Genomic DNA, 20,215 nt, shown 5'->3' with positions numbered 1-20,215 from the left:
GCGATTGATTTTAGTTATATCTATTAGATATATTTTCATGCTCGCTATAAACAATCCTATAAATCAGATTCGAACTTCGACCTATTTAATCCAACATATCCTTGATTTATTACTTGCCTACAGAATTCGTAAAAATAGTTTCCACGATTTATCGCCATATTTTTAGAACAATACGAGGATTATCATACATAATACACCGATACAAAATCCAATAGCCATCACCCTCCAAGGTGAATCATATCTCAAAAGAAACTTTTACCCTCTAAATTTTCGCTAAGCCGAAATTGCAAAGCATCGGACACCCCGAGCACTGGATGATCGAGGCGATTAAATAAAAAAGAAGCGGCTAACCGGTGGACTCATTCGAGCCGGTGGTCCCTCGTAACAGAGACAGAGGTCGAGAAGGCGAAAGAGAAGGTAAGGAGAAAGAGAAAGAGAAAGAGAGAGAGAGAGAGAGAGTGGTCCTTGTCTAAAAGTCGAAGTTATCGTCTGCCTTTTTTACCCGGAGCCCCCCGTGCGGCGCTCCTCGGATTCCACCGTGGAAGAACCCTTTTGCGCGCACGAGAAAAACGCCGCCTCGGCCCTGCCATGTGTTTCGAATGAATTTACATGACGTCCCAGCGTGTAGCTATGTCACTTTTTACGCGTGTGCGTGCGTACGTACGTGCACGACGGCCAGCATGTGGGCAGAGATTCCCTGCAGCGGCAGATGTTGGACCATCTTCCCGTGTGCCCCTTCGAGATACGAAACTCGCCATGATTATACCCTATCTGCCCGGCGAAGGGCAGGGCCGTATCGTCTTGCTGGATTCTTTGGCGCCTCGCTCCTCTCGGTGACGTAACAGACCCTTCCCAACCACCCCTCGAAGCGCGAAAACATCTTCCCTTTTCTTTACACTTCCTTTCTTTTTTTTGTTTCTTTTTTTTTAGTATCCTCTCTGTTGCCTGTCTTTCGTTCATTTTAGAGTATTCTTATAGGACATTCTTCTTTTTAAATGGTACCAGTGGTGCCGCCGGGGTGGCTGAATGAATGAGAATTTCTGAGGAACACCAGAAGAGGTAATGGATTCGAGATATAGAATACCTGCTTCGATAATTAATTCGTGCGCTCGAAGATAAGGAACGGTTGTTTATGCAAATTCATATTTTCATAAACATAATAAACCTGTTAACCCGGGAAGATTTAATCTGTCTTACTCCGGTCCCTAACTCTCTCGCAATTAGGTATAGTAAGTTCTTTATTCGGATCATTTTTGATGCGCCGATTCATTTACTTCTGCTGAAAATAAATTCTACGATGTTTTACATCTTTGAAATTGATTTGTCTCTACTGAACTTTAATTTCAAAAATATACACGTTCTTGGTATATACAGAGTCGAGGTCTTTTTATATCTTTGCATCGTCTTTCCTTTTCTCCGTTCAATTAAGACTACGCAGTCAGCAGTCATTAAATCGTAGTAGCCTGTATAATAGAACATTTATTCGAAAGGTAAAAAACATGGGAAATATTTCAATGTATCTTGGAAAATGAAAAGATATTGGATTTATGGTTCTTGTATGTCTGCTTTTCGTTCTTTCTTGTTATTGTTACACGTTGGACGTTTGGTGGAAGAGTTTAGAGAGAGAAGTATGGGTTGGTCATTAGGGACCTCCCGTGTGACGACGGTGAGAACGGTGTCTAGGGGGTAGTTGGAACGGAAGTGTAGATACTTTTATTGCCCGCGGGAGGTGGAGCAATGATTTTTGTAGAATCCGTTGATGCAGTGTAAATGGAGATAAGTGGACTTTTTTCGAGATAGCCGGGTGTCTGTGCGTCCTGTTTTTTGGTAGTTTGTTCAAAGGGGAGATTTTTAGAGCGGGGCGTGGCCGTCAGACCGTGGTTTGTTTGGAAGTATTCCCTGATAAGTGGAACGAGATAATTCGACGAGATTTCAGTCCGCGTATATCATTTCTCTGACAGTGACGAATTTATGGGGAAACTTTTTAACCGTAGACCGCTCACGGTTTTGTAGATACCAGGTATTTTTTCAAATTTTACGCAATCCGGCCGTTAGAAAGCACTCCTTTAAAATTCGTCGATCAGACGTATGATTTTTCTACTTTACTCTTAGAATTTGAATATTATATCGATTATATATATATCATATTAAACATGTGCGACTGAAAATTCAAATTGAACGAAAATATAAATCACGGACCACTTCACTGTGACCATAGACATTTTCAAAAAAAATTCATTACCGATTCCATCACCGTGAATTCGTGCACTGCGATCGAAATCGACACTTCCGATTTTCCCGTCAATTTGACGGAAGGGGATCCTTACCAAATATCGCCACTAAGCAATAAGCACACTTCCAACCGAGCGTAGCACACCTGAAACAAACAGAGAAAAGTCGTCGATCAACATGACTGCACGAAACGAATACGTTACTGTCGAGAAGGGATAACAGGTAGGGGTATCGAAAAAAAAAAAAAAAGAAAAAAGAGAAATTCACTGTACAACTCCTATTTTCGCGTGAAACGGTGTTCGAACAAGCTGTAACGAGTTTCTCGGATTACAAGTGTACTCGATACTGGCTCACCGAAAAATGGCAAGGATGGAAAGAAAAAAAAGAACAACCCGTAAATGCGCAAAAAGTTGGTCAATCGAATGACGGTCCAACGATATCGCCGCGATTTTTCGGTATTTTTCGACCGTATTTTTGACGGAATGATTTATTTCCCTTTTTCTCCTCTTTTATTCCTTCTCTTTCTTTTTCCCTTTTTTCTTCTTCTTTTTTTTTTTTTTTTTTACCACTGCTGACTGTTTGGCCCACGTCGGACAAGCGATAATTCGAACCTTCGTTTCGAGATACAGGAAATGAGTGTATGATTTTACCCATGCGCTCCCGCTTAATAATAATTATTGTTATTACGAGCCGGGGTATCAATCATATGGATATCGTGACCCACTATCGCAAATCACGGGGACACGGTGGCATGTCCAGTGAGAACGCGGTGAATTTGAAAAGAGAGAAGAAAACAAGCGTCGCCGAATATCACTTTCGTCTCTTGACGTAAATGCATATGAAGAAACGATAATGTCGCGGAGAAATTACATGCTCGAGGTCTCTTTCGCCCTGTTATGGAAAAATCGTTATTATGTAAATTGAACGGACAGAAGAATTGGCAATCGCACTGATTGCGTTTCATTTCCAGTGGGACGTATGATATTTCCGAACGAATTAACTTTTTCGCAAAATGTACATATGTGATATTTAAGAGCGGCTATTCGAGTGTCGCATTTATGTTTGATAATTTTGAACAATATAACTGAAAATATGATAGTTTATGAACGTTATTTCGGAGTTTAATTTGAAATCGAACCTTCTGCTCAATAGTAATAACATACTAATTTGGTAATATTCTTGTTTTCCCAAATCATATAGTATGAATAATATTGACATGTTCTTATTATATTTTCTTTTGCAGCGTCGAAAGAGAATATCGTTTCTCTAAGCTTTTTACGAAGACTTCGACTATAAAATATTCATTATCTAACACTATTATAACCTAACGAATCTAGAATCAAAGCAACCTGAGACTTCGCACCGTCGAATGCACCATGTCGATCATATTTAAAGTAAGATTCTTTCCAAACCGATTGAAATGGAGATATTTATATCATTACCTACTTATTAGACTGTAGAATTTTATCCAAATTTATATTTTTACAAACAAAGCTAAAGAAATAAAACCTGAAGAGGGATTCGTTATACACTCAAGGTATCATAACGAATACCTTATATATTTTGTATATTTTTGCATATTACGAGCATCCTGTACACTTCCAAACATTTAAATTTCGCATAAATACATAAAGATTCCCTAATTACCGTTAAAAATTTCAGATGAAAAATATCAGTGATATCTGAATATCATTTCGAGCTTCAGAAGCAAAATTCGTCTCGCGATTCAGTCTTCACGCGCATCATCATCGTCCGTAAGATCAAGACAATGTATGTTCGTCTTGTTCGCGCGCAAGATGCGAGCAACTGTTGGATAACAGAGGCACGAAATGAATTCAAATTAGCAACAGCGTCGGGTCCGGCAGGCACGATTGTATCTTTCGCATCGCGGCTGCAACAACCAGCAACAACAACTTTTTTGTCGCAAATCGATCCCAGCCGAAAAGCCAATTTCATGCTCCGTTCAAGACGCGCTTCGGCTTCGCTCTTAGCGCATTACGTATTCCGGCCTGCCCCGCCTTCTCATATTATTGCTCGACTCTCTCTGCTTTTTCTTCTCTTGTTTTTTTCTTCCTCCTTCTTTTTTTTTTCATTCCCAACTTTTTCTTGTTCTTCTTCCTCCTTCTTGTACCCTCTACCTTGTGCTCGTTTTCTTCATCATCTTCTCTCTTTTCTGCCTGGTCCTTTTTCTTTTTCTCTTCGTCTTCTTCTTCGGGGTTAGGTTATCAGGCTCCACGGTAAACCGAGCGTTCATTATAATCGCATCAAGACGAGGATGATGTCGACGGGGGAGGGCAACAGGCCCCAGGAAAGGGCACTGGCCAGCGGATTCTTCGACGTAATTTTGTTCTACGACGTGCAACGACCCGGCTAATTTCGATCGGGCTGCCTCCAGATCTCGAGAATCGCGCGGATTTCTGCCTCCGTTCCCTTTCGATCGCGCGTGAATTGCGCGGATGTTGCCGTGGTCAATCAAATTATCGATCGGGCTGGGTTTGAAATATTGAAAATATTATTATAGAATATATTACAATAGGTGGATAATTGATTTAAGCTACTTGAATTTTGCTTTCGAACTTTATTTCTGTGTTGAAAAATCTTTCTTGACACCTTCTGATAACCACTGTTATGGTGTTACTGTATCTTTTAGTTAAAATATTCTATCTACATAGATAAATACGATATATGTAGTATATAGCAAAATGTGTTGTCATGTTGTTTAATACATAATTTAAATTTATAGTCTGCTGAGTCTGTGAAGAGGTAGAACGTGCTGTTTCTAACTATTTGTTGCTCTGTAATTTGTACGTAATTTATTGTAATAAAAAAATAATATTCGCAATCTAATTCAATGGTGAATAATACGATTGTTAAAAATTTAACTTTCTTCGTAATTTGGGAACTTTTGATCTCTTTATAATATTTGAAATTATTATCTTAATGCGTTTTAATTAAAGTTTTCGTGTATTTGTGATAATTCAATGTTTAGTAATATCCAGCAATAATCAGTAATCTTTGTGAAAAATGAGATGTAAATGATTCCCTTGTGTTTTCAGATTTCAAAAAGTTATGTGAAATTGTTTCTTTTGTATTACTGATGATTAATCATTAATGCAGTTATCGGCGACAAATGTTCAATAAATTAATTGAAACATTTAATGGATTCTCCGTTATTTCGATGTTTTTACTGTAGGTAATTAAAATTGCTTTCTCCTCTTTTCAATTTTACGATGCTTCGTGACATTAATTAATTTTTAAACACTTTAATGGCATCACTGCTATTTTGCTGTTGCAAAGCGCCGCTGTCATTAAACGCTTTACATCGTGGAAAATTTATAAAATGGCATTAAATTCTCCTTATCGTTGCTAATTATTAAACGTTAACGTTATTAAATCGTAATTTCGTAGCTATCTATTTCCAAAAAAAAAAAAAAAAAAAGAGAAAAATACGAATTATTGCTTAAAATATCAATGATCTGTATTTATATATTTTTTCTTTTAGTAGAATTATCAAAATAATTAAAATCTCCAATTTATAATCTTCCTAGAAAATTTATAGATTTTCAGTATGTATCTAATTTTTAAGAATTCGAAGGATTTATATTATAAGCTTATTTTTTCTCTTCGTTACTTATCTGTATATTTTTTCACATATCTTTCATTGAAATTTCTAAAACACAAATTTTATATCCTAATCGTTAAATCAACCAACTCGAGAATATTATAAGATTAGCTAGAAAACTCTTCTAAACATTTTTAATAAAATATCCGACCAACCAAAATACTTCTAAATCATTGGGACTTTCATTTAAAAGTCAAAGGCACCAAAAATTCTATAGAATCATTTAAACGAACAAACACACGTTTACTTTCAGTTTTTGAATAATAAATATGAAATAATGGCTACACGAAAGGGTTCTTCAAGTTATGCAACTGTTTGTTCCACACCGAAAGGCAGTTTTTCTAAATTCCAGCCGTGTCAACCCTTTACCTGCTCCCCCTAGAATAAATATTGTCAGGATGGATCCACCTCGTATTATATTATAATAACGCGGGCATACTAATAGAACGTTCGAAGGTTTGTCAGAAAACGAAGGTTTCCAAGTAGGTACACAGATGGTCCAGCAGCTTCGCCCTTAACCCTTCGACGTGGAAATTTCCTTGTGTCGGAGAATGATGGGTCGAGAGGGGGGAGGGGCACCTATTAATATTCCTTAGACGACAAGCATCCCGTGAGAAAACTCCCCAAGGGTGTTTTTCTTTCACCTATTAGCATAAGGCGATGATCCTTTCGTTTCTCACGAACCCTGCTCCGTTTATCGTCTCGATTAATGAATTCTGGATACCTTCAACTCAATATTTCCTTCTATTCAATCAGCTTGAACTAATATATTCCTTGTTTCACAATTTATTTTATTTCAGAATCTCTTTTGGCAATTTACAGAGCGTAAGAGTATAAGAGGCGTGTACAAGATTTTACATGATACGTGGGGAAATTTAATTTTAGCTGTTTTCAAAAGTAGAAAGCTTGAATTTTTATCGAGTCCGTATTAAAAAAAAAAGTTCATCGTGTGGATTTCTATCTATATGAACTTCCATAGGTGAGAACTTTGAATTTGAAAAATTTGATACAAAGTTTTTGTGTCTATACATTCGTAGAATTGAGCTGTTTTAATGACAGATTATTAATAATCTGAACTGGAAAACTTAAGTATGAAATACTTTCTATATAGAAAATTATATGAACTTTATCTATATACGTATATTTCTAAATTTTGATGACAAAGCTAACGGAGATTTGAACGGAAAAATTGATGTAAAAATTGCTATATAAAAAATGCCATATGAATTTTAACATTTTAACATTCGTAAATCTAAGCATGTAATGCCAAAACTAATAGTGATTTGAACTGGGAGATATATAACCCACGTGTCAGATAGTTAACGGTTCTTTAAGCGGCATTCCTATCCCTATGCAGAAGGTAGAACGAATTTTCATAAAATTCCCATAAATAACCGTGCTTATTTATGCACAATATTTATACGCCATGCATGACCTGAAACGGCAGCCCTACTAAAATTTTAAGCATAGGTATCGACCTACGTCGCTTTGAAAGGGCTGCATGTGAAGAATAGACGATGCTACCGCGACACACCTGTAAACTATCGAATTCTTTCACCTTCGGCATTCACGCTCGAAAAAGGTTACTTTCAAGATATATCGTCATCATATTCTGTTTCAAAAACGGTCGCATTCTCGATGCAAAGTTTGACATTTGTCGGAAGATAATGAAATCGAAATCGATACTTTCACGATGATGAATATGTAACGATAACGTATTGAACATTTCATATCTTCCATATGGAATTTTCTAATAAAATTGTTTCTTTTCTATGAAATATGTATATATTCCAGGATTTGTTGTGCAGTTAAAACAAGTATTTATTGGATTTTAAATATCCACTCTTCAGTATTAATATATAATACAATTTACATCGAAGTATACGATGATTGTTCTGTTTTTCGGACTTGATCTCATTACGTAAAATGTCAAAGTTACATCATGAAATAGTTGAACTTTTGAAAGAAGTGAAATCTTCTGCTTAACATATACGAGAATCTTCGGAAAAGAAGTCGCAGCAATTCTAAAGAATTTCATTCAAAAGTCATAAGAATAGAATCTCTTATTATCGGCAACGTTACATAAAGATCTTAATTTTTTAACAAAATAAACGAATTAACATTAAAAAGACACTCCTGAAAATATATTAAGTCTCCAAAAGAAACAGATCACATACGCGTGTTCTTGAAAAAGAAAAGGAAACCACGATCACAAATGATGAGACGTTGCAGCATTCATTCACAAACGTATACCACGGACTACCGACTCCATCCGTGTCTTTATCCTCTTCATAAACGTAAAAATCACTTTTCTGCCGGCCTGCCCACGCAATAACGATCCCATTAGCCCCCCAAATCGTTCTCTAGATCGTCACTAAATTATCCAATAAAGTGCAGCGCCGTTACTCTCGTCCAATACCCGTCACCGGTCATGCACAACACAACTTTTCTCGCTTGTGGCACGGAACAATTCCGTCCGACGATTATCCCTCTTTTGCCTTTCTATTCTTTTCTCTCTGTCTCTGTCCAACCAAAATTTTCCAACTCTTAACGAGAGCAGAAGAGTGGGAAAAATGCAAAGTGAACGAGAAGGAGAGAAGAGTAGAAAGTTGGCGTTGAAATCCGTGGAGATGAAAAGAAGCAAGTAGACAAGGGGTTGAAACGCGAGGCGAGTGGGAGAGGGTGAACGCAGAGGAAAAGTCACGTAGAACTTTTTTTTCCGGGTGGTGAATTTTTCGAGGCCCTCGATGGCGTAGGGCGTCGAGAGGGAAAAGGAAGAGAAAAAGAGAGTCAGTCCCCATCGTCGCGAAATCGACGAGCAAATACTTAAGGCGTAACCTCGTTACGCCGGCAGCCAGTGGAAAAGCGAGAAAAATCCACTCGACGACGCTGCTGGCGGCGGCGACGGCGCGGAAAACTCGCTTCCGGTCGTTCGACGTCCCTTCGACCGGTTCAAATGCCAACACGGGGAGTGGAAAGGCGGGAGGCGCCCGTGAAAAATGGCCCGCTAGAGTCGAACTGTTCGAAAAAAACGCACAGAGGGCTAGGTCTCGCGGAAGATTTCCTCGCGAGACCCTTTGACGAGCAGGAACAACCTCTTCGATTTTGTATGGTTCGGCGAGAACTCGAGGGAGAATTGATCAGTTGAGTTGGTTAGGCTGACTGAGGATCGAGTCGGAGAAAGAATTCGCTCGAGGTATATATTTATGTTTGAGCAAACATGCCAAAGGTGTTTATGTAGATAGCGAAATTCATTGGCAGAATTATGAACAACTTGCTGAACGAATTGTGGACGAGTTATGATTTTGATATAAGAGTTAGATGCTTATTATATTTTGTATTATATGACTCGAAGTGGTTCTTTTTCATCATTAGATAAATGCACATGATTGTACAATATACGTGATCTTCTTGCAAAAGTTTCATCTTAGATTAATCATAATGAACATACATGTTATCGTATATGAATATTTATAAGAGGCAAATATGATGAAACAACTTTAGTTAAGACATAATTAAGCGAATATTCTGCCATTAGTTTAGTTAGGATGTAACGAAGTGAATATTTTGTTAATTACAATCGCTCTTAATAGCAAAACACACGAACTTATCATAATTTCAATCTCTCATCGCGCAGTAGAAAATAAACAACATAGAACGAACAAATTCTGCAGCACGAAGAAACGTGACGTTAAAGAAATTGTAAGCGATATAGAGGCGGCAAAAAGCTGACAGAGGAGACAAACTCAAACGAGGTAACAACCAACAACGTGGACGATAAAGAGAATTACATAAAAGGGGATGAATTCTATGGAAAGGCACGGGAGTTCGTACAGGGAGTCAGGCATTATATGCTCCGACTCGTGCTAATTACACCAATTTGAGTTAAAATGGGCTAAGTAAAGAGATAAATTGATGGCCGTGCGCCTCGAGTAATTACCTAATTCGGCTATGCGTAATTACCAACGATTAGGGTGTCGCTTTCGAGACATTTCTCAGGCAGCTGCAGGTGATACAGATACTATCGCAGATGTCTAATTCGCGAACAGTAAGCATATTTTGTTTGAAATCTTTCAGATGATCTCTCAGAAGAAGAATCACGAAAAAAAAAAAACATTGGAAATAATTTGATGTAACGGTTATTCGTATCGAATTTGAATCACTCGAACGAAGTTGTTTGTTTCGAAGGAAAATTCGAGAATTTAGATTTTTGTATGACATTTATATAGATTCGCTTTTCTATCAAGTCCTAAATCTTCTTATACGGTAATTTGTTCATTAATAATATCAGTTTTGAATTAGATATCAGAATTGACAGTTTTATGTTAATGGGACTATCAATTTGGTTTGCAGTTTATAAGATAAAGTTGTTACTATTGTACAATAGTATTTGTTAATGCTGGCAAATTGCAAAATTTCGCTAATGATATTAGCTACGTTGTAAAAGTAGCCTCTGACGTTTATAACTATGGGTAGGAAGTGATCGCTAGTATATACACTCAAATAAAACATGAGATCACACTCACTGTCGAAATACTGGAAACGTTGTAACATAATACTTTCTCTTCGCAAGGAATCATCAATCTTAGATATTATCCAAATTTCAAAACAAGCATGGGTGGACTACATTTCAAAATATAAAAATTCTCGAATTTAGAGTACTACTACTACACTAGCTTCCTCTTACGACGAATTGGAAAACAAATTTCCACATTTCCGTCCACGGCTTCAACCCTATCCTCTCAACTATACTTCGGAGTATCAACCTACCTCGAAGACGTAACAAAAACGGTACACTGCGAGGTAAACGTAATCGAAAAGTTTCGTAAGGGGATTTGTTCCCGCGGCCCGCAGGTCGGGAGTGGCTCGGTCGAAAGAAAGCCAAAGGTTTTAGAATAAATCAAGTAGAAAGACTGCGTGGGTCCACGACTAGAAATATTCGGCGCTCGCTTTGTACGAGGCCGCTACGCGGGACAGGCCTTAAAACGAACACGAGGAAATCGAACGGCGACTCGATACGACGAGGACGGAAAGCAAACCGCTGGACGAAGAACAGGGAGCAAACGAAAGAGAACGAACGAGAGAAAGAGAGAGGTGAGATGAGGCCAAAAGGAGGCGAACGAACGGACGGGGCCCAGGCCACGTTACAGCAGCTACGACTGAAGATATCAATCAACGGGCGCATTGTGCTCAGGGATAATTTGACGCGCGGCTGAAAGGGCCAGATCTCAAATTCCACGATCGGATAATGGCCCCTATAAGGCCCAGGAGAAGGCAGAACCTCTGGGGTATATCTACCGAACCGCAGCTTGTACCCAAAGGGACGTTCGACGAACGCGCGCGCACGAGCAACGCGATTGTCTTCTTCTGGGGGTCTAAGCCTTTATTTTCGTTCCGAGACACATTGTCCCGCTTCTTGGAACGCATTACTCAGGAACCGCGTAACGAATCGATCGCATCGATTTCATTCACGACGCTATCCGATACTACCGTTCTCGTTTTCTCTCTTTTTCTCTCTTTCCGAGGTGGTTGGTCGATTGAGTGCTTAAATCTCGACGACTTTTAAACCTACCAGGTTTCACTGGGTTACTCACTGGGTAACAGAAGTGTTCGTGACTTTGCATGCAGCGATGAAGATGAACGAAGCTGTGGCATTTTGGGCATATTTTAGGAAGTGAGTGCCAGAAATGAGGTGAACGTTTTGATATCGAAATTGGAAATGGAGGAAGTGCGACTGAGTTCTGTTGTTAGCGAGTGAGTTCACGTTTGGTATACTGTTGAGAATACAGGAGAATGTTCGCCTTACTGTGCGATTTGTTTTAAAGTGTCCTTTCCTTTGTTATACTTGTTGCTCGGCGATTAATGTTGGAAACGAATTTCATTGAAGTTTCGAACGATAAAAAAATAACGATCAAGATGATTATTGTAACTGATCGAGTAATTCAATTTATATTTGGAGTTATATAATATTTTACGATATTTGAACTTTATTAATAATCTTGAAGTGTATGATAATTTTTATCTGTGTATTTTCAAATATGGTAACGAATCACTTGAAAGATAATAGCGTATAGTCTATTAAAGTTAAGCTTGGAACAGAGGACTCACGCGGACGAAGTTCGTGATTTCTACTCAAAAGGATAAGTCACAAATTAATTTCATTTGTTATATTCGCTTAGATTATATTTCATTGTCATTTACGTGTTCCTGTGAATTTTTCATTGCATTTGTTATTTTACATTCAAACATAATGATAACAAATGAATTCCTTCTTATGTAAAAAATATTTAAACAATCTCGATAAATTGACAGGTGGATAAAATCATTAGTTACTTCAGTAGTACTCGATATTCGATTTCACCAATTCCAGAATCTTTACACAATACACGTTCTACGTAATTGCACATAACTCTTTTCTCATCCCCCTAGAACCATATAATTTCAAACAACTATCAGACTTCTTGTACAACAGTAGAAACTTCAAACCAAATTTACCATAATCCTACATCTACCCTACAAGAAATACCTAAAAACTTCAAACTAATACAATACACCAAACAGTTGAACAAAATATTTCAGACGAACTTTTACATTTGGCAAGTCAAAGCTCCACCATTCAAATTAGAGTCTCGTTCACTTTCGTTCACGTCCACATTTTAATGCACGTTCCTACTTCGCAGTCGTAAATCAAGTCAATCTTCGAGCAACTAAAGTTCACTTCGAAGCGAAGCGTTGAACATGTCCAGCGTCCGACGGCCAGGGGTCTCATGATCGAACATACATCTAAAGCTATGGTTACTGTGTTTTAACGAACTGTCTATTCTAATGAATACGCGAGAGCAATCAAACGTGTACCGTAAATACTGGTTCACGAAAGTATTTGAACAATTACCAGAGAAAACGTATACGTACATGGAACATGTATTATAAAATCGTTTGGAAACACTGTAACGAAACACGAGTGTCATGACCATATCGATCAAGTTTGAAACTCATTCGAAAATGGATAAAGAAATTACAAAATATTTATTGCACACAGATATTAAGTAAAATACTAATGAACAGCCATCTTGAGCATGTGACATGTAGAAGTAAGAAAACTGATATCCCACTGAGTATTGAGACTTTTTAAAACGATTGACCGTTTAAATACTTTTGTCATCATTGCGGAATATATACTTGTAACAAATATATTTTAATTTCTATATATACTTATTTTCAGATTTGTTTCAAACTTTACCGATACCGAATAGATTTCAAATTATTCCGCGCAACACACATAATATATTTCGTGAGTCTGTGCAAATTCTTACGCGCGTATGCTTTCGATCATCGGACGTTTCGTTTGTCAAAACACGTATCCATTGCAAGCACAGCCTAAACTCGTTTGTTTCTAACTAAACGTTGTCAAGAGTTTCGATTAGTTTCGAACCACTGCCCGCACGAAAATCAGGCGACGACTTATCGAGCAAGATTTATACCCGCGCTGCGCATTCGAGACGTCGAGGCGCGATTTCGAAACGCTTCTAACCGCAATGAATTATAGAAGCTGCCTGGTTTTGTGTCCCGGCGACAAGGACGATAAAAAATCGTGCGTACGCTCGGAGGCTGTTGCGCTAGCCTCGTGACGCCGTGAAATATTGCGGCGATATCCGTCTCTAACGACTTGATCGCGTGTGATTAATACTTTTCTTGATAGTTCCCTGCGAACTTCAACGTCCCCGAGACTTCTTCTTATCAGACCTTCGCGAGACCGAAAGATGGAATTTGAGTATGAGATTTATTTTACTGAAGTTTTGAATGAAATTCGAATAATGGATTGTAGAATTTGATATTAATTATCGTGGAGTATTCAGTGAATAGCTGTCATTAGTCGTCACTCGAAGGTTTTGTTAATCCTTTACTACGAATACGCATCCATCTTATACAGGAAAGATGCGTTTTTGTTTGTGAAAGCGAATAAGTGCGAGTAAGAAATATCTGTTTCATGCGACGAAGTGCAGTTGCAATTAGGAAAGTGAAGAAACTTGATTAATTTGTGAAGTTTGAAGACAGTAACAGACTGATATTTTGAATAAATTATATTTTTCCTTCGTGATGTTCGTATGAAATCATGCGATATTTGGAAGTCAATTTTTGTAGCTACAGTAGGATGATACTATCACACTTCCGACAACACGTCATCATATCGTAGATTACATGATTTCGAAACAGACGCGCTACTTAAAAATTTGTATTAATTTCTATTATAATATTAATGAATATTTTTTCTAAAATCTCTACTTAAAATTCCACATAGGTTTCAGAATTTCGCAAGATGTAGACAAACACGCTTCAAATTAACGAATTCTTTTTTCATCCCATTAAACGTTAAAGACTCGAATATGACACTTAATTCCTTACCTCTAAAAGAAGCCAATCTTCTTTCTTTCGTTTAAACTCAAACTATTCGAATTCAGAAATCACTTTACCGAATTCCAGCTCAGACATAACACTTAGTTTCTTTTCGTCAAACGCGTAATCAAACAACAATTTTCTTCCAAATCTAACTTAACCCAAGTTATTCGAACCCAAAACCGGTTTCTTAACTCTAACTCAAACGCAACACATAATTTCTCGAATTTCTCAAACGCACGATCCAAAGAAACAAATTTCGTTTCAAACTTGACTAAACTCGAGTTATCCACAAATTCAGAAATCACTTTACTCTCAACTCGAACGTAACATTAAGTTTCCTGTATTTGTCGAACATGCAACTAGAAGAAACCCATTTTCCTCCAAATTTATCTAAACCTAATCTACTCAACCTCAAGAACCACTTTATCTAATCCCATCTTCCTGTTCAGTTTCCAAACATAAAACACTATCAAGTGAACTCGATCTCCCGGACACAATACCGCCATAATCGACTTACACCGAGAGTGCCACGAATCTTTCCAAGATCTTCGAACAGGTAACCGCATGCGTCACTAAATAATACTCTACCTCGATTTTCCCTTGAGGTAGCCGGAAAGCTGAATGGAGCACTTGACTTCCCGATTCTGTCGAACGCGGTATTAAGAGGTCCACACGAGCCATCGAGAGAAAGAAAGAGAGAGAGAGAGAGGAAGAGGAACGACTCTGTCGCTATTTTCGAGGATACAATGCGACCCCGAGGGCGCGGTTACCTGAACACGTGCTCCTCTGTTCGTCCGAATACGAGGAAATTTTTTGACACGCGAGACACCACCGCTCTACAGGTGGACTCTCTTCTCGAGCTACAGATTTGCGGTCAGCCTGTTTGCCTAACAGGTGGATCTATCCCGTGGACGATCGGTTGGGAAATTGTTTCCCCTGTCTACCGTGCCAATCACGAGATAACTCCTTCGGGAACTTCGAACTTTGTTCCACGTTCGTTCGAACAAATTTACCCACTACTAGAAAGTTAGTGTTTATCGAGGAAAATCGAGGCTGGAAGCGTCGAAGGTTCATGTCACTCGCGAAAATCTCTCGATTCGATAGCATCGCTTTAGCTAATGGTACTTTCGTAAGTTGAGTGAAAACCACTTTCAAGGCTAATTTGTGTAATAGGTTTGAATAGAGACAGTCGGACGACCAGTAGAGTAAAACTTCGTTTAGTTGAACCCTTACAGTTCATATAAGCGGAGCTCATGTAATAGGCATGTTCACTGGTTCTTCCTGTTACAATGATTTTTTACGTAATTGGAATTCACGTAGATTGGATCGCTACCTAGCCAGACACTAACTAAAATCTCGTTCCAATAAATGAAGTTTCGCTGTAAATATGGAAGAAGCGTAGGATACTGCCTTCTATCTCGACAATCTGACAAGTAGTGAACTGTGTAGCTTGTTCGATCTCATAAAATTTCATCATGGTGAATTATATTCACTTTCCGATTTTTCACTCGCAAAAAGCGTCACCGTTTTAAAACTGCAGAAATAGCGAAAGATCGTATTATATCAAATAACGTTTTCATATCTACACTTCACCATAAATAAACGCGAGGTCGATCGAAAGGAGCGAATAGGAAGCTTCTTCAGGTACAAAGGATAATTCAGGGAACGAGTTCGAGTACCGATCGGACGCGATCGAACGGGAAATCTCGTGAAGGCATTTCATCGGCTTTATTTACGATGTTGTTGACTCTTACCTCACTTGTTCTTCATCGGTGATTTGTGACGATCTGTTGGCGAAAGAGCCGTCGGCTGCTAACACGTCCGTAAAGCGTAACGTTTTCTTCGTACTCTTCAACTACTTTCGTTGACTATAAGAATCATCGTGTTGCTATTCCTTCCACTTTTTCTCAATTATTTTTGCTTTGCCTTTTACTTTATTTTAAATTTAATCACACATTTTCATATGTTTCTTCCTCGGTGCATGGTCGATCTTTCCCGACAGATTTACACTATCCCGCACTAGGAGTAACGGTTCGGTGCAAAAATCTCGCCGTACGACTCGCCAATGCGTGAACGGTTTTTCGTTATTCGATGCTCGTTGCGTAACAATCGAACGGCACCACATATCTGACGAGCAACGAAGGAAATTCTACTTTCGAACGGCTTCACCGATCTTCGGAATTGCGACGGCTCGTCGTGCTCGTCGATTCGCCATCGTTTTCACCTTTTTTTTTTTTTTTTTTCGGGCCGCGGTTTCGTAAAGTGAACGTATACGTGCCGAAGATTATCAAGCGCAGATCGTTCGCGCGATTCGAAACACCACGTGGCTCGACGCGAGGCCGAGCACAAACCGTTCGAACGAGCCCTACGTGTCTTCCCAACAATCTCACTACGAAGGGATAATTTGTTTCTTTTTCTTTTGGTTCACTCGCCGAATGTCGAAATTTCGAATAACGAAACTTCATTGCGAACATTGACTTCCGCTGGGATTTAGAATCTTGCGGTTTGGAACAGAGTCTTGCGTATCATCTTCGAGCGTTGTCGAAGCGACTTCTCGATATCCAACGTCTTCTGGAATTCGTTGCGATTTTAAATGCTGCCACAATGATCGTCTCTGGTGATTTCAATCGCGACAACCGTTTATTTAGTAAGATCTTCTTGAACATCTGTTAGCTTCGAGTATGGCTATCGAACGACTGCCGAGCGTTCTCGAAGACTTCGATCGTTCGATTGCTTGTCACAGGTTGCGACGAATCTCGTATCAGGGCAGATTCAAAGAGACAGAGTTGGAATCGTCTGAGACCAAGTCTGTCTCCTTGAACCTTCTTCGATTCGTTCGACGTGTCCAATCGCGTATCTTCTCTTTCACCACTGGATGCGATTTCTCGCGTAAATTCTTCTACAATGGTTCCCTTACGCGTGATGTTTCTTCAAGATCGTGGTAGTCTACGACCATCGTAGAACGGATCAGGCAAATCCGATCACGGAAGCTGTACTCCGGCTTTCCCAGATGCTGATTACTGCTTCATGTTCAGGAAGGGACAGCAGAGGAAGAGCGTAGTAGATGAAGAGACTGCCCAGGAAGGTTCACACTGCCCGGCGGTCTGATCGCTGACGACTGAACGCCGTGGTAGCGTTTCGCCGCGTAGTAAGCCGGCTCTCACCCCGCCATCGGCCTCTCTTTCTCTGCCTCTCCACGAGGAGTGAGCGAGAGAGACAAATGATCGAAAGAAACGAAGAAAGAGAGAAAGAGATACAGAGAGCGAGAAAGCGAGAGACACCCGTCCTTTTCGTCCCACTCTGACGTTCTGCGCGTCCTGAGAGCAACATGCCCCCGTCCTCGTACTCGCTCCGTTCTCTGCATTCATCCCCACCAATTCCTTTACGTTCTACCCCCACCGTATCGCCACGGTTCCCCCACTACTAGCCGCGAGGTCCCCACCACCGCGCTTTGAAAGTTCTTGCGATCACCGCTGGGCGGCACCAGCGTCCAAACTCTCGAGCGGGACACCGTTCGAGCGTGGCGGGCAACAAAGGTCCCGTCGGTTAGCGCCGTTATGTGGGAGAGAACGCGCTCCCCTGGTTGGTGGAAGGGGAGTGGTAACCACTGGTGGGGAGTCCTCGACTTCCCCTATCGTCGTGCTGCCACCACGTTTCCCCTCCAGTTTTATCGCTCCTCCTCCACCCCCACCGACGCGGCACGTGTTCCGTTCCACTCGGTCTCGTGCGGACAACGATCGTCCGTCCTCGTCCTTGTTCGCCCTGTGCCGGAGTTCCTGGTAGGGGTGGTGAAATATCGTCGGTGGAGGGGATGCGCGAGAAATACCGCGTGGTAGTGGGGAGCAGAAGGACTTTGTAATGTAGCCAGCACGCGTCACGCGCTCTTCACGCTGCGATTATATGCTCGTGACTGGAGGAAAAGCGTCGTGATTTTTGGAGGAAATTGGAAGTGTTGATCGTATTAGGCGATCGAGGCTCGTGTTGGAATCTTGATTATATCGATTGGAGTAAATTTCAGATCTTTCGACTTCTTTTAAACCAGCGTCCGTTCATTTTGCTAGTGGAGGTATTTCGATAAAACGAACGACGCAGAGAAAATATAATGGAACGAGTGATTCTGAAATGTCTTTGAAAGTATTGGAATTCGTTTCACCAATTTTGTAGTTATCAGTTGATTTATGGATCAGTTTATCAAGGTTATCGTGGAAACTCGGATACGTCCGCCACGTAGTGCATCAAACTCGTGGTTGATCGTTGTAGAACGTTTCTTATCGTCGCTATCGTTGAGCGTGTGTTTGTCACGCGGCTTATTTTGCAGCTAACAACGCGGTTATCACTTCTGGCTGCCAAGGTACACACGAGCACTTTCAGCTGTACGACGATAACGCGTCGTTAGTTTCGTTCTGACGAGAAAGCAAACTTGCCTCAAAGGGAGCAATACCTATTTAAACACTCGTAATCGTTTCCCGGTTTTCCGGTTTAGGCGACCTCTCGTCAGCGATCGAGTCGCCCTATTCCCTTTAAAAGCCATTGACACCGTGTCTAAGGTACATCTTCCCGTGTGTGTTTACATGTGCGTCGCACAGCATCATAAATTTCAATGGACAGTTTCGAGTCTCTAGCACGCGGATACAAAACGAAACGAAAATAGCTTCTACTTTAAACATACGGTGTTCCCGATGAACATTTCCTATCCGAACCTTCACTATCAAATCTTAAACTTGAAAAGAGTGGCAAGTCGTTAGCCGACCATTACTCCCGTCACTCGACCACGTGATTCCGGACATACGTTCCAAATAAATCTAAAATCGCGCCGTTACTCGTCCGTTGAGCATTCGTTCTTACGCGTATATCCTTCCACAACACTTTGAAGGTACATGACATGATATAATTATACGAACCAAGAAACTTTGAACGATCTTGAGTGCAACGAGCCATCCACGCGTCGCATACGAACTCCTCCTCGGACACGGCGTTCCTTCTTAGTTGATCGCGAAACGATAATCATCGTCGTTCCACGTTCCCGTCACACGAGAAAAGCCTAGCTCAAACTCGATAACGAACTCCACTGACCACTCCAAAACGTCACGTTATATATACACACATTTCCTCGTCTCGTTAAAATAACCAGCATTACGTCTTGTATAATCGTATCGGGAGAAGAAATCACCGTGATTCGAACTCTGTCATCGACGTGAAGATCCGACGTGAATCGTGAGGAAGGAAATCGGGGATACCGGCGCGGTTTACTCGACACGAGAAGACAGTATCTCGAAAGAGGGTTGGCACACGTTGAACTGGCTGTTGTCGAGCTCGATCGGTCTGCCCGGAGCAGGCGAGTTTCCCCTTCGCCACTTTCCCTGCGCGCACCCTCCCCCTCTCCGCGTTCCACCGCGCGAAACACACACGGCCGATATATATGTTTCCCCTTCATCCCTTCCCATACCATCGGCGACACTGTCTCTCGTCTTCCTCCCCCGCCGCTGCGAGGACTCGTGAAATTCCGGAATTCCGCGCGTCCGTGGCTCCACCTCCCCCCTCACAGAGCGCGAAATCTTTTTTTAAACTCCGCCTAGCTGCGGTGCGAAGCGAGACGGAGCGACAGAGAGGAAAAAAGCGGAGCAGGCGCGAGCCACTCGGCCTTTTTCCCACTTCTTCCGCGGTGCAAACACGCCGCACGCCAAAACCCCGCCCCCTTTCGACGGGTTCCCCATCGACGCTTTTCCGCTGCCACAGATTTTCCGGGGGAATATGGCTCTCTCTCATCGAGCCTCTCGAGACGAGGCGGGAGAAACGCTCCACGCAATTCCCACTAGTTAGCGCTATCTGGACATCCTACCGACATCTAGCGGTGCATATTTTTCCTGAACAGGGGTTGTTTCAGGATTTTTCATATCTTCGATGAGGCGCTTTCGCGATTTTGGTTTTACTTTAAGGTATCGATATGACGTATCTTTTAAAAAT

General features: G+C 40.6%; 1 protein-coding gene and 1 long non-coding RNA gene across 2 annotated transcripts in view; one reads left to right on the top strand and one right to left on the bottom strand.

Annotated features, from left to right (window-relative positions):
• Mesr6 (misexpression suppressor of ras 6) overlaps nucleotides 1–20,215 on the top strand; it is a 470,406-nt gene that overhangs the window by 229,017 nt on the left and 221,174 nt on the right. The window lies entirely within an intron of this gene.
• LOC139998172 (uncharacterized) lies at nucleotides 903–19,623 on the bottom strand. Its single transcript, XR_011803201.1, has 2 exons — nucleotides 16,006–19,623; nucleotides 903–2,377 (listed from the first exon to the last, which is right to left on the bottom strand). It is a non-coding gene; the product is annotated as an uncharacterized lncRNA (long non-coding RNA).

This window comes from Bombus fervidus, chromosome 2 (assembly GCF_041682495.2).
Source record: "Bombus fervidus isolate BK054 chromosome 2, iyBomFerv1, whole genome shotgun sequence".
Taxonomy (NCBI): domain Eukaryota; kingdom Metazoa; phylum Arthropoda; class Insecta; order Hymenoptera; family Apidae; genus Bombus; species Bombus fervidus.
Note: the sequence above shows the minus strand (reverse complement) of the source record. Positions and strands in the feature narration are given on the sequence as shown.